The sequence below is a fragment of the Ursus maritimus genome, unplaced genomic scaffold (genome assembly GCF_017311325.1).
Source record: "Ursus maritimus isolate PB19 unplaced genomic scaffold, ASM1731132v1 scaffold_7, whole genome shotgun sequence".
Lineage (NCBI taxonomy): Eukaryota > Metazoa > Chordata > Mammalia > Carnivora > Ursidae > Ursus > Ursus maritimus.
The window spans coordinates 62,810,906-62,835,095 of record NW_024426885.1 but is presented as its reverse complement, the minus strand read 5'-3'; the positions used below and the strand labels follow the sequence as shown (position 1 = coordinate 62,835,095).

The 24,190-nt window shown below is 41.5% G+C and overlaps 1 protein-coding gene and 1 non-coding gene across 10 annotated transcripts in view; both read right to left on the bottom strand.

The window, feature by feature from the left end:
* RHOBTB1 (Rho related BTB domain containing 1) overlaps nucleotides 1-24,190 on the bottom strand; it is a 116,998-nt gene that overhangs the window by 42,585 nt on the left and 50,223 nt on the right. For 5 of the 9 annotated variants that reach the window (XM_040624400.1, XM_040624401.1, XM_040624403.1 and 2 more), the window contains one exon: nucleotides 18,145-18,195. The exons of 1 other annotated variant lie outside the window; for it this stretch is intronic. The gene's annotated coding sequence lies outside the window, so the exon portion shown is untranslated. Of the gene's footprint in view, nucleotides 1-18,144; nucleotides 18,196-20,312; nucleotides 20,535-20,991; nucleotides 21,054-24,190 lie in introns of those variants that run through there. 3 more of the 9 variants (XM_040624406.1, XM_040624405.1, XM_040624407.1) reach the window with 3 other exon arrangements.
* Nucleotides 11,171-11,243, bottom strand: TRNAK-CUU. Its single transcript has one exon. It is a non-coding gene; the product is annotated as a tRNA-Lys (tRNA).

Genomic DNA, 24,190 nt, shown 5'->3' with positions numbered 1-24,190 from the left:
TTAACCTCCAGAACTATAAGATAATCAATTTGTTTTGTTTTAAGCCACTAAGTTTTTGGTAATTTTTAAAAAAGATATTTATTTATTTATTTATTTATTTATTTATTTATTTATTTATTTAAACAGAGAGAGCATGGGCGTGCAGCAGAGGGGGAGGGAGAGGAAGAGGGGAAGAATCCCAAGCAGACTCCATGCTGAGTGTGGGGCTCCATCTCATGACCCTGAGATCATGACCTGAGCCAAAACCAAGAGACGGAGCCTCCCAGGTGCCCCAAATTTTCAGTAATTTTTTAAGAAAGTGACAGCATGCTTCTGCCACACAAAATGGCCTCCTAAATTCTAAATGTTTGCTACCTCAATGCCTTTACACATACTATTTCCCAGCCAACCCTCTACCATTGCACGTCTGCCTGGAAAATTCTGTTCATTCCTTAAAACCTTATTCAAATATGACCTCCTCTAAAAAGTTTTCCTAATTGCCCTGTCTCCACACAGACTGATTTGCTTCCTCTTTTGTATCATAAATGGTTCTAGAAGAATCAATCACAAATACACATACACACGCAGTTTTTCCTGTATTAGCAAACCATAGAACGGTTGTTTGTGAACTTTGTACTTTTCCTGTGGCTACACCTTCAAAGTGCCCATCTCATGCCCTTACTGAACCATCACATGTTTCTGGGGTACTACCAAGTGCCAAAGTGCTCAGGACATAAGTGTATACTATAACCTGCTTCTGTAACGCTTTCTTTTACTACTCATTCGGGTCCACTGGTCCCCCAATTTATTTGTAACTCTCTTCTATGGACAACCATAAGCCAGAGTGACATAGCCAAATGTGAGCTTAGCTGCCCTGGTCTCCTTTTCAAATCATTTCTCTTCCCAGGGTAGTACTCTGTTCCCACCTTGAGGCTTGAGATGATGGTCTTTCTGATGTCCTGTTCCTCTTTGAAGACGCAGGTTCTTAGGAAGTGTCAGGCACATTCACTATGGCTCAATCACACTATGGCTAGATGACCATCACAGTCACTTCTCCATAATTCAGTAATTCCAAGGCACTGTGGCTGACGAAGTGCAAGATACTCTTGTTTCCCCTGGATCGGTGCACTTTAGTACAGAGCCACTCTTTGAGTCTAGCTCAGTGTGTGAGTCTCTCCTACTATGAGAAGTTCAGATATTAGGGAGGGTGGGCAGGGAAGGCTTATCATTCGTCTAAGACATCTTCCTAGGCATCTTTTAATTGCTCCAGATCTCCCCACCAATGGAATACCCCATCTCTTACCATCCCTTGTGTTGTGTTTCTTGTTAACGTTTGCTATTTGAATCAAAGCATGGTGAGCAGTCCGCTTAAAGACAAAACTCTAAAGCCCATAGAGGGGCCTCTGTAGTTTCAGTTCATTCAGTTGCTCATAGATGGTTTGAACTATGTGTCACACAGCCACTAAATTTCCTTGTCCTTCAGAAAAGCATGTAATCTGAACTTTAAGAAATAATTTAACTTGGTCATTAAAAAATACTGGTGGAACACATTTTAGTGTATTTGAAGAGTGAGCTCAGAAAGAAAAACTGGGAATTTTATATTATCGACAGAAACAAAAGAGAAATGTTAAGAGTTGCATAATAACCATAGCCAACAGCCAAGTTTCGACTGTGCAGATTTCATTATCCTGAGCTCTTAATCACCAGTCCTAGGCAGGCGGGAGCTGCTCTGTGCATAATATAAACATCTCAGCTGGAATGGAGAGTGGGTCCAGATCTGGGAAAGAGACAGTCAGGGTTGGGCTGTGCTTCCCTAAATCAAAAGTTTACAGAAATATATCTCTGGGATAAAATTGCCTTTCATCATTCAAATCAACAATATTTTTTTTCAACTGAAAGTTTTGATTAAAACGGAAAAAAAAAAAAAGAATTTAAGTAACAGAAAGAACAGTGCATATAAGTCCAGGATTACAGATAATACAGAGGTACTTTTTAAACATCCACTCGTTATCCTCACCAGAGCCCTGTGATAATGGAGACCTACACAAGATCACACTCTCCATTTTTTTTTTTTTTTAAAACTCAGTGTCAGTGGGGGAGGTGAGCCAGGATTAGAAATAAACTTGCTATCTATCCACTGCCCTCAATAAATGCTGTCCCAGTCAAAAAATAAAGAACAGATAAAAAACTCAGTTTAAAAGATGCATAAAAAATTCAGGATAGGTTTCAAAACCACCATTAGTAAACTGTGTGCTATGTTCTAGATATCCTGGTTGACTTTTGTTTACAAATATGCCAGGTAACCTCTCCTTCCGTGACTCTGCTCTTGCCATTCTGCTCAGATGTCCTTTCTCATGCCCCTGGATCCACCACTGAAATTGTTCTGCACCTTTAGGACTCAGTCTTAATTAATTAGTTCAAGAAAGTATAGGCCGAGCACTTAGTGAGTGCCAGGCCTATAGCACAGGTATACAGTGGTAAGCAAGCTGGGTGTGGTTCTTGCTCTCATGGACCTCGAAGTAAGGTGGGGGGTGTGGGAGACAGGTAGATGTAATCATAAACTTGATTTAAGTTCCCTGAAGAAAAATGAAAGGGTGTTATGAGGGAAAATAATGGGTGGGAGGCCTGCAGGAAAGACAAGGGAGGCCTCTTTGAGGAGGCCCCACCTTCTTGCTACCTGAAGAATGAGCAAGGCCCAGTCACGAGATGGCAAAGAAGCAGGCCTGCAAGAGCTGGGGCCAGGGGAACTGGAGGGGGAAGGCTGGAAAGGAGGCAGGGGCCACAGTAGGGAACTTGGGTTTTATTCTAAAGGCAATGAGAAGCCACTGGAACGCTGCAGGCCGAGGAGCCACGGTTTCTGATTTGCATTTGAGGAGTATCACTAATACCACCGAGACCGCTGTGTGGGGAGCAGACTGTGGGGTACGGCGGCAGAAGGACCAGTCAGGATGTTCCCTGGTCCTCCGGGAAGAACGTTTGCACCAGGAATCCGCAGAGAAGAAGCAAAGTAGACAGACATGAGTTACGTTCTGGAAGATGCACTTAAAACATTCTTCCTTTATACTATCTCCTAGGGACTTACCCAATTTTGATTTGTAATATTGACAATTACGCTGACATGCATGTACTTGCTGCCACTTCACTAAGATTGTACATTTTTGACAATAGAGACTGTTATTCTTCTTTAAATCCTCAAGACTTTTCAATACCTTGGCCATACATGGCTTTCAATTACTATTTGTTCAATAGGATATAAAAGTACAGCCATTCCACCTTCCTCAGGACACCTTCCACCTGGATCTGGCAGGAACTTGCACTCGGCTATCTCTGGTGACTGATCACTAAGCCTATGGCCTCGAGAGCAGCAGCATGTGGCTAAGCCCACAGTCAGCGGGAGGAACACCTTGAGGGACATCTGTGTGGCCCATCATGAGAGCGGTATTTGACAGATGGCATCACACCAGCCGTGGCTCCCTATCAGGAAGAGCATCAGTAACCATGGGAACACCAGGGACCAAGGACCAAGGCCCTCCACCAAATGATAAGGCAGGGGGCAGAAGGGAGCCCCAACAGAGGCAGGCAGGAGCGTAGGGCTGAAATTGGTTTAGGAAAAAAAAAAGTGATCATTTATTGCGTTCTAGTGCCTAGAGCCAATTTATGGATCTTAATACTATTTACATGTAAGGGTTTCGTGAAATCCCTAACAACTTTTGGACTTTCACATCCTCATTCAAGGGATTTCTAACTCTCTGGGTGAGGTCAGTAATTGGCTGGGAAAGAAGGGGAGAATGGAGGCACATGTACCCACTCCCTCTGGAGAAGGATGTATCATTGACATGAAAGTGAATCTTGAATGAGGAAATTCAATCTCTGCTAAAAGACGTCACAAGAAGCAATTAGCTGGACTTGAAGGCAAGACAGCTTTGGAAGAATACATGCCTTGGACCCCCCGTTACATGGTCTTACTGAAATTAACCTTATTCTCCACAGATAGCGGACTCCACGACAGTACCAGACTAAGGATAAGGAGTAACCATATACCAGAAATTGGAAGGATTTCTGTCACAGTCACTGTCATGGAGCCGCGTCACAGCAGACGAGTGCACTGCCCAGTTCCACAGGGAAAAGAACTGGGCTGGGCGGTAAGCAGGACGCTCTTCGCCACAGATGCCCATGGTCTGGAGTAATGACAGCTGGCTTGACTCGGGACCGAGGTGGAAGAGTAGGTTGTGGGGCCACTGGAAAGCCACGAGGAACCCTGCACGCTGTCCTGGGAAAGGAGCAGTCCCAGCGATTGCCCCTTGCTGAGGACGAGCCAGGTAGACAGCACTGAGCATGGAAAAGACTCATTTTATTTTGTTTTTCTTTCCCCAGCCTGCTTACCCAGACAGGTTTCAATTTTGACCCCGCAGCAGAAGTGATGGATCTTGTTAAGGGGGGAGGGATGGGGGCAGGGGTACCACCTCTAAGACTGACCACGGGTCTATCTTCAGCGATGACATCCCTCACTACTCTTCTTATGTCACCCTCCACAGTTCCCTCAACCTGTACAATACTGAATCGCTTGGCCTGTCCACTCTGGAACTGGGTGGGTTCACCACAGAGCCCTACCTTGGTCTCCAACAGAGCCCTGGTTATCCAAGCACTGAATATACTTCAATCCTTGGCCACTGGGAATCTTTTTCTATATGGATGAAGTAAATAGAGACCATTCAACATATGGTCTATTAAAGACCCTGACATGCAGAAAAGGACAAGCAAAAAGTTAGCTAAAGACATAAAGGAAAGGTCTTCTACTGAAGTAGACGTGCTATAAGGAACAGCAGAAGAAAAAAGTTTTTGAAACATATCTGAACCATGTAGTTGATCATGTAAAAGGAGATCATGCAAGTGTGTAAACTAACAGCACAGGAGGCCATATGGAGGCGAGAAGACACGTAAAGGCCATGGATAAATGACATACAAGACAGCCAACTTAAAAACCGTCCTGGCCACAGTAAATAGCCTTGAAGATGCCACAGAATGGATTTAGTGAATGACAGGCAAAACACGAGAAGCTGTACGTACAGGAGGAAGGCCATCTGAAAACGATGTTACGGAAGACGACAAAGAGGTTGACAGTTGATAAGCAATCCCCTGGATACCATGTGGCTTCTGGAGGAACTCAAGGAGTAAAGTGTGATTTAATAAGAACAAAATTTTCCCCATACAAAAAGGAGGATAGGGCGGGGAGAAGAAGGAGAAAAAGAAAAGAAGGCTCTATAGCTATACATTTTTCAGTAAAACATTTAAATATCGATGCCAGGAAAATTGTATAATAATCCTACAAATACCTTAGCAAAACAGCTTCTAAAACTAATGGCCAAAGACATTTCTTTCTATAAAGAAACAATAATTTGGATGATCACACACTTCACCAATACACTATTTTAAGGAAATAGAAAAACACAAAGAGTGCCTTCACAGAAAAAGGACATAATCACAAGTTTCTGAATCTGGTCAAATTGTTATTTATGTAAAGGGAACATAAAGCTATTTTTAGATGTCAAAGACTCAAGGAGCAAAAACTCAGATTTCTTTAAGGAATTAAAAAGCTCAAAGATACCTGACAAAACACCCAGAGATAATTCAAAATTAAAGACTAAAAAAAAAAAAAAAAAAAGAGGGCATTCCAATTTAAAAGGACTATGGAAACCAAAGCCAACTGAAAATATAAAACTAGGCTTCATTGTTATTTTGATTTTGGTTTCAAAGCGGTAAAGAAAAATTATCTGTAAAAGATAATTTAGACAGTAAAAAAAAAGGGCAATTCATAGTGAAAGCATAATAGTAATAATGAACCTTCACAAACCAAAAGGCATACAATAAAAAATAAAGAAAAACTCTAGAAGGAGAAATTGATGAAAATAACTGACATGTGTGAGATAAAGAATCAGAATTAACATCAGATTAAGAAAGCAAAAATGAAAAACAACACATGGAGGGCTTGAACAGCATAAAAAGTAGCGATAAATGAACAGATATCCCACATTAAAAAGAAAACTATGATAAGAGAGTGTACTTTCTTTTCAAATGTTCTTGGCACATTTACAAAAGTTGACTAACCCACCATAAGGACAAAAATGCCCCAAAGCATAGGTTGTATCAACCAAACTCCCTAACAACAAAAAATAAATGAAAAAGTTAAAAGGAAAGGTTTTATTGACAGCAACAACAAAAAAGCCCCGAACCACTAGCAATTTAAAAAATACTTCCTGATATAGCCATCTAAAGAAATGACTTCATAAACAGAAAATGTCTTTTAAAAGCACATATATCAGGGGCACCTGGGTGGCTCAGTCGGTTAAGTGTCTGGCTTCGGCTCAGGTCATGATCCAGAGTTCCACCTGCTCAGTGAGGTGTCTGCTCCTCCCTCTGCTCCCCCAGCTCATTTTTTTTTTCTCTCTCTCTCTGATAAATAAAATCTTTAAAAAAAAAAAGCAAATATATTTATCACATCTTCATTACGAACAAGAAAAAAATGAAACCACCCAAATCTATGACAAGTGAGGAAATAATTAAGGTCTTGTTATCTGATCTTGGGCCAATTACTTAATCTCTCTAAACTTCTATTTCCTTATCTGTAAACTGGGGATAACTGCCTCCCTGGATGGGTTGTTGTAAAGATTAAATTAGATAATGCTTGTAAAATATTTTAATCACTATGCCTGCCATCAAGAGAACACCCAACAAGTCTTATCTATTAAGATTGTCATTATTTAAAATCATGTTTACGTTGAGTTTGCAATCATATGGAGAACTGCTGATGTTACACCATCAGGGGGCAAGTGCAGGACAGCAATCTAAAAAAATCAGTCAACGAAAACTAGATAAAATAAGCAAATATGTGTAACTCAAAGCAGAATTTGGCCTCCTCGCTCTCTCACTCTAGGTATCACCTTAGCACAGTGACACAGCTAAAAGAAACACAAATGTGACTTTTAGGAAGCCGGGAAACAACATGGGTATTTAAGAATAGAGGGGTGTGGTTAACACGAGCTATCAAGCATCTTTCAGCAAAACACCTAGTTAAGTTTCTTTGGGATGTGTCCCTGAGGAGTCCCACCTCTCCTGGCAACTGGTCAGGTCTGTCTTTCTGCCTCGGCTGGCCCCTGCTCTCTGTTTCTCTCATGTGCATCTCCATCATTATTCCCCTCCGCCGTCAAAATGGATCTTCCTTGTACCCACCCTTTTTTCTTTTCAGGGGGAGGGGCGGAATGGGTGGGTATTAATAATGTGAATACTTAACATTTAATAATTGTGTCTTCATCATGGAAAGGGAAGCTGCTCTTCCAGCAACAGCAACATATGGAAGAGAAACTGGAAGGAAGTACACTCAACAGATAACAGTGACAGTTGTTGGGTAACGGGGCTATAACTTGTCATTTTTCTACTTTCCTTTAGTTTCCAAATTTTCTATGATGAAAATATATTATCTTTTTTTAAAAAATGGAGATAAAAGTCACCTGTCATAAAATTCACCCTTTTAAAATATACAATTCCAGGGCTTTTGTTATGCTCACAAAGCTATACAACCATGTCCACTATCTAATCCTAGAACATTCTCATCATCCCAGAAAGAAACATTGGGCCCATCAGCAGCCATTCTGTTCTCCTCTCCCCCTCTGGAACCATTAATTCGCTTCCCGTCTCTATGAATTTGCCTCTTCCGGACATTTTTTGTAAATGAAATCGTACAATATGCAGCCTTTCGTGTCTACTTTCTTCTATTGAGCACAATGCTTTCAAGTTCATCCGTGTTGCAGCATGTCTTCGTGCTTCATTACTTTTTATGGATGAGTAATATCCTCTTAAGTGTATTCTATAATGGGAGAGATATTTTGGGTTTTTAAAAAACTAATGAGTATAGAAGTATAACCCTTGATTGTTAATTCTAGTAAGAGTACAGATACAAGCCAATACTAATAAGTGATTTTTGATGATGTATAAATTGTGCTTCAGAATCGTATATTTATAAAACTTTGTGAGGCTGCTAAACTTGTTTTTGTCTGACCCAGGCTCTCAACTGAAGAAAACCCCACAGGAGTCTAAATGATAATCGAGGTGAATATCAGACAAAGAAATGGAACCCTATAGAGAGACAGCTGTGGACACCCGGGACACATACATATTTCAAACAGATGAAAAATTCTTGGCTTTTAAATTTTGAGTGTTCAGAGGGAATACTTACAGTAACTGTAATGAGCAATTTTAAGAAATTGGAAGCATATCGTATGAAACATTCTGTGACAATCAATTGTAGTTAAGATATTTTAAGCTTGGATCAATATAGTATAATTCAGCTTTACATTCATTAAAAGAAGAAAGAAGTTCCCAATTTGCTTGTATGAATGCGGTGCATGTATTTGTGTACCTGCAAATCACAAACATATAAATATTGATGCATATTCAGTGCACGAATTGAGTGTTACAATCTTTACTTGGAAAGGCAGATTCTACATATTTTTAGTTACAAGGGAGATAGCGTGATCAAAACTCACTGCAGCTAGCTCTTCTAAAGTTAAGGATTCAGTGAAAAATCAAATTCTGTAAATGAATGACTTACCCAGGACATAAAATTTGGAGCATTTCAAACACACAGAGGGTGCAGTGGGGTGGTGACCAGAAGGGGGGTGCTGGTGATACCAATTTCTTGATCTAGGTGCTGGTTACATAGGTATGTTCAGTTTTCACAAATTCTTCAAACTGTATACTTGTGAGCTGTATACATTTCTCTATGTACGTTAAACTTAAATATGTATTTTTAAAGTTAAAAAAAATTGAAACAACAGAAGACACCATGCATTGATTTTGGAGGGACTGTGTGTGAACCTCAGCTAAGGGCTGGGTCAGGAAGCTTTGTCAAGAATTAATAATTAGAATACTGGTTAAGTCTTCAGAGAGATGTCAAAGTTCTAAGCGCTCATTTGAGAAAGCTAATATCAAGTCTGTAGACTAGATATGCTTAAAAATCCATCCTAATGAAGAAAAGTCTCTGTAGTGCTCCATAGTAACTTGTTCATTGAAAGCATTCTCTGAAGATGTCACTGGGTCAGCTTCTGGAACACCAGAGAGACCACTTGCTGTGAAGCTTTCACATATGATGACAATGAAGCAACTGCATTTAATCATTTAGGGGACTATAATATGCCAGTTAGGATTAGGTTATGCTCTGTTTCAGACAAATGAAGAAAACTGTCTCTCCCCCCACCCCCAGGATTTCTTAGTAAAATTAGATCATAAACACCAAAGTGTTGCTGGACAAAAACCAGACTCTTTAAAATCTCGTATTTTATTAGAGGTTTTGGGCTGACATCAATGCATAGATTCCAGCTAATAATTTCAGGACATGTTCCTATACCCTCTAATTCTAGGTAGGAGTTATTACATGAAAGATTGTACATTTTTTAAAAGTAGAATGAGGCACTGTTTGTGGAAAATAATACCATTATTCTGGAGTGCACCTGGCACTCAAAAGACTTTAAAATGTCCATAACTTCCATCCAATTATAAGACTTTATTCCTAGATAAATAATTAGGGTAGACAAAAAGATTCCATGAAAGGAATGTTATCACACCACTATTTGTGGAAACAAAATATTGGAAACAATTTTAGAAATCCAGCCATGTGGGGGTGGAGGGGGATTGGCTAAAAATCTCACAAAAATAGGGGCGCCTGGGTGGCACAGCGGTTAAGCGCCTGCCTTCGGCTCAGGGCGTGATCCCGGCGTTCCGGGATCGAGTCCCACATCAGGCTCCTCCGCTATGAGCCTGCTTCTTCCTCTCCCACTCCCCCTGCTTGTGTTCCCTCTCTCGCTGGATGTCTCTATCTCTGTCAAATAAATAAATAAAATCTTAAAAAAAAAAAATCTCACAAAAATAAATGTCCACATAATAGAGAGTATATAGCCAACAAAAATGTGTTATAGGAGTACATTTTTTGTCATATATATTCATATAAACATTTGAATGAAAAAAGATGATGAAAGAATTCAGAGAATAACACCATTCCTTAAAAATTATGTACCTAACTACACACAATAACATCTGGGATAGAGAAATATTCAAATATTAATGCCAACTGGCGTTACAAATGGATTTTTTCTTTATCTATATATTCCATCTCTTCCTTAATAACAAAGAAATTTCATAACAAAAACATTTACAGAAAAGTGAGGATGGGGAGGTAGGACAACCAGGCACTAGAATATTTATGTGTGTGAGAATACATTCTTCCTTCATTATATAGAATTCACGTGTACTCTTTACCTCCTCTCTGCATACCTCGAGAGCTTTATATGAAGTGCCTTTCAGTGCCCTGCTCCAGGAACCTTTCTTTTAATACTGAGCAGCCATCCCACTCATCAGCAATTATCATCTGGTCATTCAGCTCCCTTGACTTAAATCAAAGAAACTAACATCTCAATAGACCCCCCCCCCACAACTACATAGGCACTCAGCCTAGAACAATGTAGCAAGAATACACCTGCCGAATACCAGGTACAGGAAGAAGCCAAAGGGAAAACCTCTGTCTCTAATCTTTACAGATCGAGTCATCAGACTTTGAGAGATTTCGGTTCTCTTTCAGGCAAGGGTTGCTGGTCTACTTCAAATAAATGGATTTTTAAAAATATTAGAATTGGAAATATTCTCAGGGTTCACTGTTGATTTTTGTTTGATATACACAAAGGGAAACAATTCCCCTTCTTTGAAGCCTCTTTCCAGGAGCCTTAATGATCAGTGGCCAAATTTAGCCTTGGCTGCATCTCCACTGTATCTATTATTCCTGCATGCTATTGATGCGAGGCCAAATCTCATCCCTATTTAGAGTCCATAAGAGCCGGTGTCTTGATGAAAGGGGGAGTTGGTGAACGTAAATTGAAAAGAGCCCGGAGAACATACTGTAATGAATGGAAACACACAGATTCGTGGCTTATGGTACTAAAATTACATTCACACAAAAGAATCAATCGCCTTGGTCATATTATATGAGAAATCAGAGAGGAGGGGGAGTTGTAGAGAAGGCAGTCAAGAGATCAGCCGCTTTTTAGAATCACTGGGGGAATCTGTTTAGTTTTACTTTAAATACTGCTGCCTGTATAAGAATATTCTTTTTTTCTAAGGTTTATTTATTTTATTTTAGTAATCTCTATACCCAACATGGGGCTCAAACCCATGACCTCAAGATCAAGAGTCTCACGCTCTTCCGACTGAGCCAGCCAGGCACCTCAAGAATATTCTTGACAGCACTATTCATAATAGCGAACAGCTGGAAACAACCCACCAGTAGTACAATGGATAAATAAATAATAAATTGCGTTCCAGTCATAATGGGATACTCCATGGCACTATAGTGAAATGGATGAATCCTGCTACATACATTATGAATAAGCCTCCCAAACATAATATTGAGGGGAAGAAGGCAGACACTGAAGAGATTTTGTTTGCATAAACGTTCAAAAGCAGGCACAATGAGTGCACGGTCTTAGAAGCCCAGGTAGTGGTTACCTTGGTTGGGAAGTGACAGGACGGGGATTTAAAAAGAGCTTCCGGGTGCTTGTGATTTTCTGTTTCTGTGTGTCAGTGCTGGTTTTGTGGGTATGTTCAGTTTGTGAAAATTCTTTTAAGTTATATACTTCTGATTTTTGTATTTTTCTTTTAATAAGATACGTGTCAACAAAAATGTTTTAAATTCAGATTCCTAGGCCCTAACAAAAATCTGCTGACTGTAGGTTGCGGTTTTCCTGGGGTATTCCAACGCAAAGCAAAGGCTGAGAATCACTCAACAGGATGATTTACACCCAGGGATGTGCTGGAGCCAGCCCCCACCAGCCCATAAGAACTAGTTGTGAAATTTTCAGGATTTCTCCAAATCTATTAAAGCATAATGTACAGAGTTGTCAAGTCGCTATGTTGTACACCTCAAATTAATGTAACACTGGGTTACACTGTACTTCAATAAACAAATAAATAAAATAGGGTCAGTATTAAAAATTAAATTATATAAAGTTTTGCTTAAGGAAATTATACTAAAAACAAAGGTATGAAATGCTCAAAACTCATCATTTTCTAATCATTTTATTCCATTTTACTGTTACCTACATTTTGAGGTTACTTATGCCAATTTTATCTGTATGGTGGAAACACTAGACAGCAGTGGGCTACTGGGCCATCTCTCCCCAACTCCACACTCAGTCACAAGGGTAGCTTGAAATTGGCCGTGATAGGAGTCTTTACACCACAGAAACTGGCAACCACTACAATTCAGGGCTTGCTTTGTTGTTCTGTTGCTTGTTTTAACTTAAGGTTAGAAAATGCTAAGAACACAGATTAAACTTATAAGTGTGTTACATGTGGAGCTGTGACATTGTGAATAGTACATTTAAGGAAATATCTTGACACTATTTAAAAGCTATTATCCGGTTCGGCAGAGAAGTTATTCGTATCTTTGATAAATGAGTACGGTTCTGACATATCTTTTATCTTGCTCATTAACATAATGGAAAATATCAGCGAGTATTTATATGGGAATTACACCCCTTCATCAAGTGTACCACAGGTAGGTTACGGATAAAAGGGTTCAGCAAAAACCAACCAGCATTCCGTAAAACCCAACTGGCTTTATGGTATTGTCTATTTTTTTTTTTATTTGCAAAGTGTATGCTACATACATTCTTTATGTCAGTAAAATTTATAATCGACTTATGTATGCACATAAATGCATTCTTTTTTTCCCAGAGAGCTGTTTGATTGACTAGCACACGGCTGTGTACGTACAGCCCTTCCATGTGTAAGATTCCACGACTGTCTATTATGATTTAAGAAACAAGCAAACAAAATAAGGTGGGAGTCTTACAGCCTGGAAGGCGTGAGTTTCAGCATAAGCTACAGTAACACCTAGACTTTAGACTTTCACTACTCAAAACGTGATCCTTAGACCAGCCGTTTTGGCATTGACGGGGAGCTTGGGAGAAAGGCAGCGTCTCAGGTCCCACCCCAGAACTCCTGAATCAGAATCTGCACTGTATCAAGACGCCCAGGTGATCTGTATGCACATTCCAGTCTGAGAAGCCCTGCTTTACAAATAAACTCCTCGGTATGAACTGAAATTTATATAACCAATATGAGCCTAGTCCTCAGGTTAGGGGCAATCTAGCAGGTGGTAATCTTGATGCAGCTAGCCCCGGTCCAGCCACTTAGCACAGGGGACAATGTGTAACTGCCAGCCCTAAACCCGAAGAAAAGGACATACATTCTGCAATTTACCTTTGTCAAACACTGAAAGGGAGACTGTGCCACTAGGAAAATAAAGGCGATCCTGGGCCCCTCAGAGAAAGTACAATAAGAGAAAAAAAACACCACAGCGGCTTTCCTCTGTGTATGTGACGCACAGGACATGCTGCCAAAGACTTGGTTCCAAAAATCCGAAGCAGGGCAGTGAGTGCCACATGACACAGTGTGGCAGCTGGGGAGAGGAGTGTGATGAAACACTTCCCAGAGATGTAATTTAGGCCAGGGTAGTTATCAAGCGCTGAGGGGGAAAGGGGAAATTGTAGTGCTTATGTTTTTCCTATCGATAGATTAGTCAGCAACACAGGACGGAAAGAAAAGACAGGGCCAGAGCAGACGGCACCTCATACTCGAGTTAACTGAAATGATAGTAGGCAAGACTCACCTATTTTGAAATTGAAAGCCAGAATGTTCTACCGGCAATAATACTCCCTGGAAGTATTTCTTAGTTACTTGGCTCAAAATAGAGTAGCTGCTCTGGGATGCAAGGGTCTATGTGGAAAACATGTTCGAAGCTTCCACCAGTGTCTGCAAGGAAACCAGGGCCACAAATCTCCAAGAGGAGCTTGGTGTTACTTTGCAGGAGACACTGAAGCAATAAAATAATTCTGGAACGCCGTGGCAACCCTAGAGTGCCAAGGAAACCAAGGTAATGGTGACTGGGCCACTGGGACCCCAGGAGACCACTAGGCACGTTTTTACCCAAGAAAATACGTTACCATAACAACCCCTTGCAGTGTCAGAATTCAAACAACTCTAGTTCATTTAGGGGAAAAATGATAACATTTCCCCTTGAAATACTCTAGGAAGGTGAAGAAGAGAACGACCCCTATACTGAGCACCAACTATGTGCTTTATGTGTGTGATTTCATAACATCTACGTAAGAGACCTGATACTGTCCACTTTATAGACAAGAAAAATGAGGCCCAAAGAAGTACTTCTCTGTCGCATAGTTAGTAAAAAGCCAGAGGTCCATAGACAAAATTGGAAAGCTCCACACTGATTAAAACAGATGGGTCCACAAACACAAGGTGGAAGAGATGGGAGTGGGTTGGCTATGCTTTGAGTGAGCGGGAAGACAGCTCTGCATTGGCATCAATGCAGAGAAGTGAGGTTTCTCTTGGTGCCCACTGTATCTTTACAGTGCAGGAGTCCTCTTATCACCCATTTCTGGATGTACCTTAGGTTTCCGATGGATTTCATACTTGATGGTTGTAATTTTGGCTACATGGGAGGGTTTGGAAGACTTGGCACTTTTCAGGCAGTATTATGTACTAGAATCGAGTCTTGGGCTAGGACTTCGAACCAGGGTTCACTTTCAGCTGCATCCATTACCAACCACGAGAGTGGGTAAGCTAGATGCCTTCTCTGGGGGGCAGGTTTTTCACTTACATGAGGTTGTCTTAAGTATCTCTGAGGACCTTTCTGGATGCATGATTCCACCCTTCATGACTCAACTGTGTAAGATTTGACTTCAGTCAAAATATATTAGAAATGACCTGGAGAGTTAAAAAATTTGTCCAGACAAGCCTGCTATGTGGCTCAAGTTAGATCAAAAACAAAACAAACAAAACAAAAAACCCCATAAGAATAATTATTTACCTCCTGTGTCTACCATCCGCAAAAATAACCTGGAATGAAATGGTTTAAAGTGTTTCTCCCCCCTGCCCTCCAGGAGTTGATTTAAAGCAAACGTGTTCAAGTTCTTAGGCAGACCTGGGTACAAATCTAAGCTCTACCTTCTGTTAGCTCTTTGAACTTAACATATCTGAGTTCCATTTTTTTTGCTTCCGCAAAACTGGAATTGATAATTTTAGTTGAAAAGCAGTAAAATGTCTGGCATCTAGTAGGAGCATAATAATTGCTGGTTATTGTTATTCCAGTGCTCATTAGGGGTTTGGACTATGGTTGAGTAACAATTCAAAGGAACTTTCTTCACAGAGGTTTGGAGCCTGAGATGGTAGCCTCGTTAGCACGGGGAACGTGGCATTAACCTGGGTCTATGCAATAAATACACAGGTGCAGAGTGGAGAAATGTAATTGCTTCTTCTGTATCTACTGGGATCTCTTTCTTTCTTTGTAAAAATTCCAAATTCACTCCTTTGTGGACAGAGCCTTATCAGAGACACGCTAATGTACTTGATGGGACAGCTGAGGGGAATATTTGGAGACAGAAGTGTCTTGGGACATCTGGAAAGACTGGCTGTCATACCCACAGTTCATGTCAGTTTCTTTATTTGCCTATTTCCCAATTTCTGCCCTATGTGCACAAACACAGGATTTCAGGAAGAGGAGGCGGTGACTTTGTTTATAAATGAAAAAAAAATAATTCAGAGGTTGACATATAACTAACCAGTCCATACACATCCCATCCATTTGAGTGACTGCCTCTTGGCCTTCCCGGCAAAGCTTCCCTACCCTCCACCTCCCACCTCCTCCTACCCTTTTCTACAACATAAGCCACTTTTTGTGACTTAAGTTTCCTTCCTTCTCCAAGTTTTGTTTTGGTGTTGTGAGGTTGGTGGGAAGCCTGAGTGCAGAAAAGAAGATGAACACAAAAATCAAATTCAGATCACCTGTACTCTTTGAACCGTATTACATGAAGCCAGAGTGAGGCCTTCAAACAATGTGACTGAACTGCCTGTTTTCTAAAAGAAGACCAAAAGAAAAGATTTTTAAAAATTCCTCTATTTTCTACAGGCAAACTTCCTGAGTGAAGAACAATATAATTTCAAGTGTTTCCACCCATGTTTCAAGATAGGTCAAGCATATGAACCAAAGCCTTCTGAAATCCAATAAAGCAAACGAACGATTGCTATTTAAATTATTATTAGGGATAACATGCTAATTATAAGGTCTTGCTAACATATGACTCAGAATATAATCTTACTTTTTATTTATTTATTTTTAGATTTTCTAAAGTAAATTCTGTGCCCAACATGGGGCTTGAACTCAGGCGCCCGAGGTCAAGAGTCACATGCTCTACTGACTGGGCCAGCCAAGTGCCCCTAATTTTACTTTTTAAATAACTACAGGTTTATAGTTGCTATACTGATATTTTTATGACATAGCACTGTCACAGCTAACTAAGTATCAGTCGATGGTGAGGTCTTAACCGGCAATGGGATCCTTTCCGTGTTCTTGTGATCCACTCTGTAATGATACACCGTAGAACAACTTGTACAGGACAAAGCTGTTATAGGACAGCTTATAAAAATCCCTTAAATGCTTAAAAGTATCTCTTAGCTAATTAAGCTTTTAGGGCTATTAGCTTGAGTTGGGGATATCAGTACATTTTTAAAAAGATGATGTATTAAGGTTTTCTTTACTAATTTGTTCCCCATTTCATATTTTTATTACTCCTTTATATAATACTCCCAAAGACGGATTGACAACTGCTAGAAATTATTCTACAAAAAGTAGGCAAGATGGGAAGAGAAGGCTGTCAATCCTGGTAAAAACTGAAAATGTCCTGCTTAATCTTTACTGGTCATTTTCAGGACTTTGGTTGGGATTTATCTATTATGCATCCAAATTTATCTACGTGGCACATTTTAGACAAATTAAGGTTCTAAAAGTAATTGAGTAAAGCATCATGCTAAATAGTAATGCTTTCTCAAAGACGCTGTGCAAATTCAAACAGCTCACAATTTTGTTACAATGGTTTTGAAGCAATAACACCTTTGAGTTTGAGATACTGTAATTTAGCAGTTCTAGATGACTGCATAATCTCTCCCTGTTGGGTTGAAATTCTACCTTCTGTCTTTTCCTAAACTCTCACTCATTTATCATCTATTCAGACAAAATATGTGCTTGAAATTTTTTCCACGCATACATGGAATTGCAAAGTAATCCCACAGAGTGGAAAATGCTGAACTTCTTGTAAATGTACCACTGACCTCCCAATTCAGCCTTTTGGCATCTATGATCTGATTTATCCTCTAAGTTTTCATACATGAATGTTTAATATCTTGCTTTTAAATCTGTTTGCAAGATCCTTAAGACCAGAGATCTCCTGATAAAAACTTTCTTAAATCTTAGTGCTATGCCAGAAAGTACACATGAATACTTACTATTACACCATTTTATTTAAGAGAAGGGTATTTATTCTTTTGCAACAGTTGGGTCATTTCATGTTATTATATGAGCTGTAATTACCAAGTTATCTTAGGCAACTCACTCAACCTTTCTTGGCTCCAATTTCCCTACTAGAGAAAAATTTTTCAACTAGAAAGTCTAGGTTTTAGTGTGAGACAGATTAAAAAAAAAAATCCTGTTTCTTCCATTTCCTAGAAGTAGGAATTGAATATATTATCTAACCTCTCTGAACTTCCAGTTCTTTACCTGTCTTTTGGGGATCAAGAGAGTAGTTTCACCTCACAGGTTTTTTTTTTTTTTTTTTATGCAGAATGAGAACATAAATGTAAAGAATGCAACACATTGGTTCATGCTAAAAAAAATATGAGCTATTATTACAACAAGTTTCTTTCAGCTCTAGAATGCTAAGATTAGGATAGAAGGAAAACCTTAATTATCAAGCACCCAGATCCCCAGCACCCTCAGTGAGTCTGGCAACCCTTTGATCCCCACCCCTCCAAAACAGTCCTCAAGTACAAACCGATTCAAGGTCCATTTTAGTACCATTTTACTTACAGAGTAAAGAGAATAATTTTATTAATTACTGAACTTGCGATGTTCATAACTGAGTCCATGAAAAAATGGTAAAGAAATTGTTTTAAGACAAATGACTGAGAAACCTGTTCTGAAATCCATGCTCAGAATTAGACACAAAATGTCATCAATCTACAGTCATGGGTTTGCCCCGAGACACTGACCTGGCTTTCTGGAAGTGAAGAATAGAACACCCTGCTCACAGCTGGACTTACCTACATAAAAGAGAGAAACACTTGTAAGTCCTACTGCTGGCCGGGAGCACATGAGAAGCCACTACAATTTTCAACACACAATTTTCTCCCCTCCACCCCCTAAGGGCAGAATCTGCTTTACTTTTGCTAAATGCCAGTGTTCAAGTGGCATTTCTTTGGGTCAAATATATCCTGAAATAGCTAGGTTAACATTTTGTAGCATTTGTGAAAATATATTTCTGAACATTTGGGGATGACACAAAAAAAGCACTTCGCCTAAACCCATGGATGGGAACAAGGAGAACCTTCCAGGCATTTTACCATACAGAACTCATACAAGTTGACACACTACTCCTCCAAAATAACATTTTGGGGCAATACCATAGGGAAAAGATGAAACAATTCTACATTTTCCTATTAAATTATATTTTTGTAGTTACAAGTTGTGCTATTGAGACAATGGCATCAAATTACCTGTGTTTCCATATTCACCTCTGCGATCACACACAGCCCTATGTACTTAAATTTACACTACTTTCAAAATTTGGGAAAGTAACAACCAATGGGCAAGTTTAGGAGAATGCTGACCATGATTTTATTGCTTCCCAATGATTTTTCAAAGTCTTCCACACTGGGCGGAACTGGTTAAACCCCTTTCCCACCAGTATGTCTAAATATGATCCAGGAACCTCAGAGTCAACCCAATACAATAATTTACTGCCTACCCCACCTGCAGAGCAGCGGTCAGACATTCTTTATACTGAAGAGAACTTGTGTTTATTTTCTAGCAACCAGTGACTCTTAGGCATCTACAAAGTTATTGGAAAGGAAATGTAATTCCAAATTTCTAAACAGTGTTTGTAAACAAACTTATCAATGTATGTTTAGAAAAGCCTAGAGCTTGCCGGAGGTCACACAAACACAGCCTATTGGCTATTTATATCTGCTGATAGTGAGAGGACTTTATACAAACATGAAAACTACTGATAACATTATTGTCTTCAGTTTAGAGATGATACACAGTACAGCGTAGAATACACAGCACAACCCTGGTTGAGGAGGGGGGGAGCCCCAAACTAGAGAAACCTCAAGTTCAGCCTCTGGCTGGGGTCCAACAGAACTGCCTGAACAGCCCAGGTGTGGGGGGGGGGGGAGTTCAAAGTCAAGGCAACTCTTCAGGTCTTAACTTCCTAGTTTCCTAGGTCTGGGTGCCTTTGTATATATATCAACCTTCATGCATTTTTTCCCCCCAGCAAATGTGTACAGTCAGCTCGAAAGGCACAGCTTGTGTGCTGACGTGCAAAGCCAAGTCAAAACCCTGCGCTTGGCGCTCCCTTCTAACTTTCTGGCTTGTCCAAGTCTAAATATTGACATTGCTCCGCAGTTGAGATGTTTGATACTGCTGAGGATAGAAAAGGCGCAGCTAAAAGTAGGATCTAATGATATATTTTTGCATAGTTGTGCCTTCCTTCCCCTTCCACTTCCTTTTTTTTTTTTTTTTTTGAGAGGGGGTTGGATTCCCTTGTCTGCAACATCTCCCTTCTCCACCCTCACCCCATTGTTCTCCCCAAAAGCTGAGCACACAGAGACAAGGTAAGGTGTTTTGCAAGCCCCTCATGGCAGCTCCTACTGTTGTCACAGCAACTCACAACAGACTCCATAGACACGGGGTTGGGGGTGGGGAGCGCCAAACTGTGGGCTGACCAGTCAACTCTCAAGGGGCTGCAAGCGCTTAAGGGACGAGCGATCCACCTTTTCGGGTCCTCCGGCTTCCCACCACTGTTCTTCGAAGGAAAAGAGCCCTCTTGCCGACGCGGCACCACCCCCTCCCTGGCGCAGCCAGCCCGCTAAGGGTGCCTGTTGTACATTTTCTCAGCTCCAAGAAGGGGTGCGGCTGTGCGGGCGCTCCTAGAAATCTCTTCTGCTTGCCTCTGATGTGAGGGTTCCCGGCCTCGCCGAGAGGCGAGGGCGGCTCCCCCAGCAGCTCGGTCCCACAACTCTCTGTCGGGACGCTGCTGGCCGCGTGGCGCGGCTCGGGGCCCCCACACGCCACCCGCCGGGGGCCCGGGCGGTGGGGGCTCCGCGGCTGCTCGAAGAATAAGTTTCATACCATAGCGCATTCACGACACAAAACCTACCCTGAAGCCGAGCGAGACGCGAGCTCTCTCCGCCTTCAAGGGTTGGGGGGAGCGGGGGGGTCCCCGCCACTCAGCAGCAGCCACGACTGCGCGCGGTCGCGGGTGTGCGGGACCCCTGCGCGCCGCGTGCCGCCCGCCGCCCAACTTTGCACAAAGGCAGCATGGCACTGCCTCGCCTTTCGGGCTCGCCCAGCGCCGCGGCCGCTCTTCCCGTCCGGGGGAGAGGGGCTCGCCCTTTCCCACCCCGGCCCTCCCCTTCTTCTCTTGCCCCCACCCCGCTCCCAGGCGGGCCAGCCGGGCGGAACCGAGCGCCCGGCCCCGAGCTCCGCCGCCGTGGCGGCCGCCGCTCGCACTGTGACGTTAGCAGCCTTCGCGGCTATTTATATCCACACGATTGGATTTCATTCATGAAACCGGGGCCTGGTGTGTCTGTGCGCTGGGGCGCCGGTGGCAAAGGTGCCTCAGCTTTACGCAGACCCGGGGGGCCTGGCGCTGGGAGGCGGACTGCCCGGGACGAACATGCGCGGAGCGCGGGAGACCCCGACCCTTCTCTCAGGCGGCCGGGAAGGTCGGGTCAGGGCGATCTGGGCCCCCGTCCCTATCCCCGGCGTCCCACCCACACCCGTACAACTGCTGGCCCTTTGTCCCAGGCTCTGGAAAAGTAAGTTGGGCCACTAACCGGCTGGGCAGCATGGCTTTCTTCCCCCTAGGAGCTGACCGGCCGCGGACTCCGAGGGAGGACATTGGCTTTTGTTTCAAAAGCGAGCACAGCTGCTGACTAAGTACTGCGTTAGCCCAGCCTCCTCCTCTCCTGGGAGGCTGCACGTGCAGGCGGGCTCCCCCCTCTGGGTTACCTTCTTCTGTGACTTGGGGTCCCCGCAGGGGGCGTAAGCACGACCTGGCTGTCCCCCCACCCGAGGAAGGAGGGGATTTACAACCTCCTGCAAATGGCTGAGAGAGGAAGTGAAATTGGCTTTGGGTGCTCGTGGGTTGTCAGAATTCTTGAAAGCCCAGGGCAGTCCATCCCTCCTGGTGAACTTTTCTTGCTCTTCTAGGCTGACTATGACCTCTGAGGATAGGACCAGAGGTAGTTTGTATGCATTCACAGAACAAATACTTATTGTGTGCCCACAGTATGTTAGGTATCCTGTCAAGCTTCAAGAAAGTGACAATGCGCAAAGCCAGCCTTGTCCCGGCCCTCAAGCAGCTTTCAGTCAGCCTGCTGAAATTAGTGTGCATTCAACTCCCTTAAACTGCCCTCACCCCCAGCCTATAAAAAGAGGGGACTGGGGGATAAAGGTATCGATGTGTTCAGCTACCTTAAGGAATTCATTCATTTAATAAATCTGTGTGGAGGCGGCTGCGTACCAAGGGGATACAAAGAGGGCAAAAATGTGTCCTTAGTCCCCAAGAAGTTCTCAGGTACTATGTTTCTGAGATGCTGAAGGGCTGGGAGAAACGGAGCCTTTTAAGGGCATCCTGTTTTGTTTAAGCCATCCCCATTGAACTGTCTTTGGAAATGGAGTTACTGGTTCATAATCTTTGATGCCCAGAAGAGAGGGTAGTGAAAAGTCAAGTATGGGGGTCTACTCTAAGAACTTCAAGACAGAGACATGAGGGGGCGATAATTTACTTGGCACAAAACAAACTTCCTTAGTCTATTTAAAAGTGACCCCTTCTTGAAAGGTTTAATCAATACAGATTCTTTTCAGGAACACATTTCTTGGGAAAAGTTAATTAACCCTGTTCATTCCTAGCAATCAGCCCTTTTTATTGCAAGCTATTTCTCTTCAAACTGCCCTGGGGTCTAAGAGATAGGGTAGAAACTCAAAAGAAACAGAACGAACGTGTATTGTGGAGCTCATATACGGTAGGCAATGGTCTAGGAGGTTTAAAATAATTTTCTCAATTAATACGACAACTGATGAGGTAGATGGTATTATCATCATAACAATTTTATATATGAGAAACTGAGGCATGCAGAAGTAAATTTTGTTTTTGAGATTTTGACAGCTGCATTTGCACCTGTGTTAGCTTGTGCCAAAGCCTTCTTTTATCACTAACCTGTTTTTTGACATCCTGCCTTTCTTCACTTTCATTTCCTCAGTTATAAATTAAAAGAGTTAAGCGTCATTCTTAAGCAGCAGGCAGTTGCTAGGGCCAGAAAGACACCTATACAAATACCAAGTTGGCAGGCTACCATTTGCCATCCATCCCCAGGAGGCACCGAGGCTCAGGTCCTTCAGAAGATGCTTCTTCTATAGGGCCCAAAGAACAAACAGTCATCATAGAACTACCCAGTCTGATGCCTCGATCTGAGGGAAACTGATAGGAAGAACTTTCAGAAAAATAAACTGGTGTAAATGGTAATTCAGATAAGGCAGAGGAAAAGTCACTGTTCTAGAAAGTCCTTCCAAACAGGAATAGTGATCTGAGGAAGAGATTGCCTTAATGGTGCTTTGTAGCCCCCAAATTTTACACATAAAACCCCTGATTCTGGAAAAGTGGGAGAAAATGAGCAAAAGGTATAGACTATATTATGCCAATAGGAAAGGAGAGAAAAGGAACAATACAAAGAATCCTGAGTCACTGCCATGAATGTATCCCTGTTCTTGTTATTGCCATAAAAGAATCCACATTCGTATACTAAAATTGTTGCATACTAATACAATCAATACTATTAGCTTTTAATAAATATTCAGAATTGGTACTTAAGCTGAATTAAACCAACAGTGTGTATTTAAACACTTTTGGGATTGTATTGCACAAAAGCAGTGTAGAAACTTATGACCGGCTTTTATGGTAAATATTTACAAAGTCATAGGATTAAAAAAAATTCCCACAGTTGAGACACAGAACTGTTCCATTATCACAAATGAACTTCCACATGCTATCCTCTTTGTATTTGCCTCCCCCAACATTAATCTGTTCTCCATCTCCAGAGTTTTGCCATTTTGAAACTGTTACATTAGTAGGGAGCATACAGTTGTTGTTGTTGTTGTTTTAACTAAGCATAATGCCCTTGAAGTTTATCCAGGGAGTTGCTTGTTATCACTAGCTCGATCCTTTTTATTACTGAGTAAATTTCTATTACATGGATGTACCAGAGTTTGTTCATCCATTTGCCTATTGAAGGATGTTTGTTTCCAGTATTTTGCTATTACCAATAACTCTTCCTGTACATAGATATTTGTATTAACACAAGTCTTTATTTCTTTGGGATGAATGCCAAAGAATACAATTATTGGGTCATATACTAAGAAACTGTCAAGCTATGTTCCAGAGTACCATAAACATTCCCACCACTAATGTACGAGAGGTCTAGTTTCTGCACATTCTCACCATTTGGTGTTATCACTATTTTTTTTAAATTCACTTGTTGAGTAATTTTGTAGGGAAAACTCATTGTTTTAATTTTCATTTCCCTAATGGCCAATGATTTTGAACATCTTTTCGTGTTCATTGTTGCTATCCATATCTCTTTGCTGAAATATCTGTTCATGTCTTTGGCCTATTTTCTGATTGGATTATTACTTTTTTTTTTTGTACTATTGAGTTTTTAGAGTTTTTTCAAAAATGTATTCTAGGATCATAGAATTTTGAAATTGCAAATTAAAGACGACCGCAAGATAATTCTATTTTCAATTCAATCATTTGTTCAACATTTCTGTTGCCATGAGTTTTATAGAGAATATTCTCAGATACATAAAGCATCCTCAAGTACTTACATGAAACTCCTATAGAGAGAGCCTTTTCAGGATTATTTTATAAACCCGCATCTCAGCCGTGGGTAACAGATGCCCACAGAACGGCCAGCACGTGGCTGCAGCCCAAGGGGCCAAGGCCCCGCCTCCGCGCAGGCGCAGACGCTCCTCTGC